The sequence below is a fragment of the Elephantulus edwardii genome, unplaced genomic scaffold (genome assembly GCF_000299155.1).
Source record: "Elephantulus edwardii isolate Elephantulus edwardi_28Jun2011 unplaced genomic scaffold, EleEdw1.0 scaffold00020, whole genome shotgun sequence".
Taxonomy (NCBI): Eukaryota; Metazoa; Chordata; class Mammalia; order Macroscelidea; family Macroscelididae; genus Elephantulus; species Elephantulus edwardii.
The window spans coordinates 15,503,762-15,510,866 of NW_006399770.1; the positions used below are offsets into that span (position 1 = coordinate 15,503,762).

The window sequence follows — 7,105 nt, forward strand, 5'->3', positions numbered from 1 at the left end:
TTCCATCTGATTTTCTTTATGGGCTATAAATCTTTAAAGGAGGAGATTGTCAACATTTCTCTCTAGACAATGATGACAGATGTGAAAAAAGACAATGATGTTATGAAAGCAGCTCAATGAGTTATGAACTATGTCACTAGCACTCCTTACTAGACAAGGTTTATGTGGAAAAACAGAAGATACTCCTTGTAGATTAGACATTAAAACCTTGAATAAGAGAACTAAAGGCTTTCACTGCCCTTAGTAGGAACAGTTAAGAAATCAAAGATCAGAGAAGCTATTGCTAGTAATCTCAGTTTGCATCACTGAGGAGTTTGGCAGCCCAGAACTTTTTTGTTAAGCTCTATGGAGATTTTTGGTAATAATCTACAGGAAGATCCTACAAGAGATCTTACAGCTTGCAGAAGCAAAGTAAATAAATATCAAGAAGCAGCCACCAATCATCTCAAGTGCTTGTAAAACAAAAGAGGATAATGAACAGGGATTTAACAAGAAGCTACCATGAACCTCATGTTTACCGTCTGCTGGCACATTTTATCTATAGCTTCTCTTTGTTACCTTTTCCTATTGCCACTTAAGTACTAGTGGACTCTAATCTAAACCTAAGAGCTTTTAGTTTCTCTTCTGAGATGCTCAAGAGATCATAAAATGGGGAGCAAAGAGATTAAATTGACAATGGACAATTATGTGTGTTTCAGTGTTTAAAAATAATGTTTTTCTTCTGATTTCTCCATCCTCTAACAATGTAGTCCCTAAAATTCATAATAGTATTAGTCGAGTGAAACCTAGAGATCTCAGCAAGTGATTAAAGTACAGTTGAATTAATCCTTGTTCGACCATGTCAACTTGAAAGCTATTTCTAGTTGATTCTACATTCCCAAATGACTAACACACAAGAAGCTGAAGTAACAGGTAATTGTATCTTAAAATTCCATTTTTGCATAGGGAAAATAGAAAATATTCATCTTCAAGTATGCTGTTATTGTTAATTGCCATTGAATACACTGTTGATTCATTGTAACCCTATAAACAGTGGACCTGAACCTTGTCCTACTCTATACTACCATCACCATCTCTAATAAACTTGAGCCCATTGTTACAGTCACTATGTCCATACCTTTTGTTTAGTCTTCCTCTCTTATATCCTCCACCTTAGTCAACATGATGTCCTTATCCAAGGACTGGCTCCTTCTAACTATATGATCAAAATATGAGACAAAGTTTCACCTTTCTTGCCTCCAAGTAACACTCGTCTTGAATTTTCTCCAAGATAGACATATTTGTTCTTTGATTAATCTATGGAATATTCAGTACTCTTCTCCAACACCTCAACTCAAAAGCATCAATTCTTTTTCTGTAATTCTTAGACATTGTCCAATTTGCAGATGCATAACAAGTAGAAAAAGACCATAGCTTGGATCATGCATGCATAATTTGTTTTCTCAAACTCCTGTTTGTTGTTATATGTTATCAAGCTGCTTGTGACTCATAGTGATCCTATGAACAACAGCTCTGAACCATGCTTTATCTTGAGCCAAATTCATTGTCTCTGACACATCTACTCTCATTACCTTGGTCACCGAGTCAATCCATATCACCTAGGGTCTTCCTTTCCTGTGCTGTTCCTCCACTCTTCCTAGCATGATGTGCACCTTCAAGGACTGGTACCTCCTTGCAAAATGCCCAATATCAGATAGAGCTTCAAAATCCATGTCTCCAAGGAAAAGCCTGATTTCACCCTCTTCAGGATGGACCTGTTTGTTCTCTTAGCTCTCCATTGTATATTCAATACTCTTCTCTAGTACCACAACTCAAAGCATCTACTCTTCTGTCATCTTTAGTCCTTGTCCAGCTCTCAGATGCATAGCAAGTAATTGAGAAGACCATGACCTGGATCAGGCATACCTTAATCTCTAGACTGAAATCATTGCTCTTCAGGGCTCTGGAGAGTCCCTGATAGCAGATTTTCCCAGTGCAATTTATCTTTTGACTTCCTGGCTGCAGGTACCAAGAGTGTTGATTGTGGAGCCAAGCAAACTGAAGCTGTTAACTCTCAATCTCTTCACCTTCTATCATGACACTGCCAATTGGCCCACTTCTGAAAACCTTCGTTTTCTTGATATTCAGCTTCAATCCATATTGAAGGCTGCAGTACTTGACCTTCGGCAGCAAATGCCTCAGATCTTCCTCAGTTTCGGAAGCAAGGTTGTGTCATCTGCATAATGCATAACCCTGAGCCACATTCCTCCTCCTAGAGGCCAGCCTTCTGGATTATCTGTTCTGCATATAGATTTAAAAGGTATGGAGATAGGTAGGACACATCCATGGCGCACACTTTTCCTAATTTTGAACCATGCAGTGTTTCCCTGTTCTGTTGTGACAACTGCCTTCTGGTTTCAAGTTTCACGTAAGTACGATCAAGTGTTGTGGGATTCTCATTCTTCTAAGAGTGAGAAACAGTTTGTTGTGATCCACACAGTCAAATGTCTTTGCATAGACAATGCAACACAGACAGACATTCCTCGGGTACTCTGCTTTCAACTAAGAACCATCTAACATTGGCTATAGTATCCCTAGGGCCATGGCCTCTTCTAAACCCAGTCTGTACATCTGGCAGTTCTCTGTTGATGTGCTGTTCAAGTAATTTTTGGATCATTTTCACCACTTTCTTGCTTGCATGTGATTTTTTTAAATTATTATTTTGTGTGTGTGTGTACCATCAAATCAGGTCTGACTGGTACAGGAGGAAATTGTCCCTCCTTCTCCAGCAGAGCATATGGTGGATTTGAGCTGCTCACCTCTGGGATTGCAGTGCAATTTCTTGCCTCTAGGCCACCAGAGCTCGATTGCATGTGATATTATTGATCTTCTTTGATAATTCCACAATCTGTTGGGTCATCTTTTCTTGTAATGAAAACAAGTGGAGATCTCTTCCAGTCAGATGGCTAGGTTTGTTGGCCTCCAGATTTCTTGACATAACTTTGTGAGAGCATTCAGGGCAACATCCGTTTGTTGAAATATGTCAATTGGTATGCTGTCAATTTCTGGGCCTTGTGTTTTGGCAATTCCTTCAGAGCAGCTCCAACTTCCTCCTTCAACATAGGCTCTTGATCATGTATTGTTTCATGAAATTCTTAAACTTTTAAGCAAAATATATTTTAAAACTTTTCTATCTTGGCTATATTGTTTCTATTATTGTTTCATCTTTTAAAAAATATTTGCTTTATTTTGGCTATTAAAGCATATTTGAATAAATGTATGTTGTTGTCTTTGCCATCAAATCATATATGTTGTGTTTGTTATGTGATACACACATATATGCATACCTACACAGGTACATGTGTTGGCCTAGGGATAAAGAGTTGCACTACCAGCTCCAGAGCTGTTGTTGTCATTGTTGGGTGCCATTGAGGTGACTATAACTTACAGATAACCTATGAACTAGAGTCTGAACTTTTCCCTATTTTGTACCCACTTCACAATCTCTGATATGCTTCAGCCCATTGTTACAGTCACTGTGTCAGTTCAAATTGTTGAGGCTCTTCCTCTCTTTGATATTCTACCTGTTCCTGAATGATATCTTTTTCCAAGGACTGTCCTTCCTGACAACATGCACCAAAAAAAAAGTGATAAAATGACTCTATCCTTGCCACTCAAGAGGCCTCTGGCTTCACTTCCTCCAAAACAAAACTTGTTTGTTCTTTTGGAAGTTCATGGGATTCTCAGTCCTCTTCTCCAACAATTCAAAGGCATCAATTCTTCTCTCATCCTTATTTTTTGTCTTTCAGACAGTTGCATAAGAAGCAACTGGAAATACCCAAAAGTGGGCAATTAGAATCCACCAGTCACTATGCTGGAGAAAAATGGATAATAATCCCCCTGTGTGATTTACAGCCTCTGAAAAAATCTCTATGTCTGTTCCATCTCAAAGGCACATAATGCCACCACCACTCATGCAGACATGTATGTAGTTTTCAGTTATATCTCACACTCAAATTCATTACCATTGAGTGAGAACCAATTTGTAACTACCCCTTTCAGTAGGTTTTCTGAGGTTACAATTCTCAGTAGAGCAGACTGCCCAGTTTTTTCCTGACAAGCAGCCGGTGGATTCATAGTGTCTTTGCTTGACAGTGCAACTCCTTACCTAACTGTCCACTCTTTCTCCAATATCTCTTTCTCTATAAATCTCCCCTGTAACTTGTTGCCTTTCTAGACATTGGGCTTCACTCAAGAGAAAGGGTTACAAGAAACTCAAACAAAGCCTCCAAGGCTTATGAGCTAATGTTGAAAGTCATTAGGAGAGGAGAGTATCCGCGTGGATCGCTGTGGCGGCAGCGAGTTGAACTTTAGGAGAGCGGTGTTTTCTGCGGATTCTAAATACATCTTCTGTGTTTCTGGAGATTTTGTTAAAGTATACAGCACAGTTACGGAAGAATGTGTGCATATACTGCATGGACACAGCCAATTGGTGACTGGAATCCAGCTCAACCCCAACAACCATCTACAGGTGTCAAACTTTGAGCTGAACTTGTTTGTTGTATTCTTGTTCCTTGGATGGTACAATTAAGCTATGGGACTACATAGATGGTATTTTGATAAAGACTTACACAGTTGGGCATAAACTTCATGCGCTTTTTACTGGTAGCCATGCTGAAGAGTCTGTCTTCGTTACAATAAGTAAAGAAAGCCCAGATGTTTTTCAGCTGGTTTCAGTGAAGCTGCCCAAATCATCAGGTCAAGAAATAGAAGCTAAGGAGGTATCCTTTGTTTTGGATTATATAAACCAGTCACCCAAGTGCATTGCTTTTGGAAATGAGGGACAGTATGTGGCAGCAGTACGGGACTTCTACTTGTCTGTTTATTTTTTCAAAAAGAAAACAACATCAAGGTTTACTTTATCATCATCAAAAAATAAGAAGAATTCTAAGAATGAATTCACGTGTGTAGCATGCCACCCAAGAGAAGACTGCATAGCCACTGGTCACATGGATGGCAAAATTCGTCTCTGGAGGAATTTTCATGATGATAAGAAATACACATATACTTGTTTACATTGGCATCATGATGTGGTTATGGATTTGGCTTTTTCAGTAACAGGCAACAGTTTGCTGAGCGGTGGGCGTGAGTCTGTACTGGTGGAATGGCGAGATATAACAGAGAAGAATAAAGAGTTTCTACCCAGTTTGGGAGCAACAATTGAACATATTTCAGCCTCACCTGCAGGGGATTTGTTCTGTACTTCTCATTCTGACAATAAGATAATAGTCATTCACCGAAACCTTGAGGCCTCTGCAGTGATCCAAGGCCTAGTGAAAGACAGGAATATCCTTACTGGTTTGATGATTGATCCAAGAACTAGAGCTCTGGTTTTGAATGGAAAACCTGGCAACCTGCAGTTTTATTCTCTCCAGAGTGATAAGCAGCTGTATAATTTAGATATTATACAGCAAGAATACATCAATGAGAACCATTTGATCCAAATTGAGCTAACAAAGGCTGCATTTAGCCTCAATGGCAACTGGCTTGCAACAGTGGAAGAACGCCAAGAAAAGGCAACAGAGCTTGAATTGCATATGAAACTGTGGTCATATAATAAGAAGACACAAGGGTTTGTTCTCAACACAAAAGTCAGCATGCCACATGACGACCACATCACAGCTCTCTGTTTCTGCAATGCAGGAAAATCGGAAAACCCTACCTTAGTCACAACTAGTAAAGATGGCTACTTCAAAGTGTGGATATTAACAGATGACTCTGATATATATAAAAAGGCTGTTGGCTGGACCTGTGACTTTGTTGGTAGTTACCACAAATACCAAGCAACTAACTGTTGTTTCTCGGAAGACGGCTCTTTACTTGCAATTAGTTTTGAGGAAATAGTCACAATATGGGATTCAGAGACATGGGAGCTAAAGTGTACATTTTGCCAACGAGCTGGGAAAATAAGGCACCTTTGCTTTGGGCGACTGATGTGCTCTAAGTATCTTCTTGGTGCTACAGAAAACGACCTCCTTTGCTGTTGGAATCTGCTCAGTTGTACACTGGAATGGAGTACAAAACTGGATGTTAGAGTCATGGAGCCTGATCCGAATTCAGAGAACATTGCCGCTGTCTCTTGGTCTTCAGTGGGTTCAGACTTGTTTGTATTTAAACCTAGTGAGCCAAGGCCACTGTATATTCAGAAGACTATCTCCAGAGAGGAAGTCCTCTGGGGCGTGTTCGTGCCACGAGATGTCCCAGAATCGTACAACTCAGGAGCTTACCGGTGGCTGAACAGATCCCAGTTTTACTTCCTCACAAGATCACAGACTTTATTGACATTCAGTGCAAAGTCTCCAGAAGAGAAACTCACACCAACAAGCAAGCAGCTGCTTGCAGAAGATAGTCTTCCAGCAACCCCATTTTATTTCATTTTGGGAAAACACAGGCAACCGCAGGATGAAAAATTAAATGATACTTTGGGAAATGAGTTGATACAACTACCATTAACAGAAAACATACCTGCAATTAGTGAGCTTCTTCATACTCCAGCCCATGTACTACCATCTGCTTCTTTTCTGTGCTCCATGTTTGTAAATTCATTGCTGCTATCTAAGGAGACTAAGAGAGCTGAAGAAATTCCTGATGATGTAGATATGGAAGAAGAAAAAGAAAATGACAGTTCAGATGAAGAAAATGATTTTACTGAAAATATCCAGGATACAAACAACATAGATTTGGGAGAAGATATAAATCAGTTGTCAAAATCTGAAGAAAAAGAACTGAGAAAATTAAGGAAAATCGACTATAGTTGGAACAGAGCTTTAAGCAGTGCTGCTGAGTCTTGCACTTTTGGGTATATTTGGTTGTATGTTGGTACTTCCAAATAATCTTTTGTAATGTTAAAAAAAAAAAAAGAAAGTCATTAGGAACCATTTTTGCAACAATAGTCAACATTCTAAAACCCAGGTGTATTTATAAGAGGCAAGAGAAACATATACAGACATAAAAGGAAGCCATCTTGGTGGAAGGTACAAGAATCTATTTGGGGATATTTACAAGTAAGTGCACATATATGTAGAGATAAACACATATTTTTGCTGAAGTCAGATGGATCTTGGCT

At 39.3% G+C, this 7,105-nt stretch overlaps 1 pseudogene across 1 annotated transcript; it reads left to right on the forward strand.

Annotated features, from left to right (window-relative positions):
• The first annotated feature begins 881 nt into the window (after positions 1–881).
• Positions 882–6,881, forward strand: LOC102873169 (annotated as a pseudogene). The gene is made up of 2 exons (XR_438848.1): positions 882–912; positions 4,302–6,881. The product of XR_438848.1 is annotated as a WD repeat-containing protein 75-like (transcript).
• The last annotated feature ends 224 nt before the right edge of the window (positions 6,882–7,105 follow it).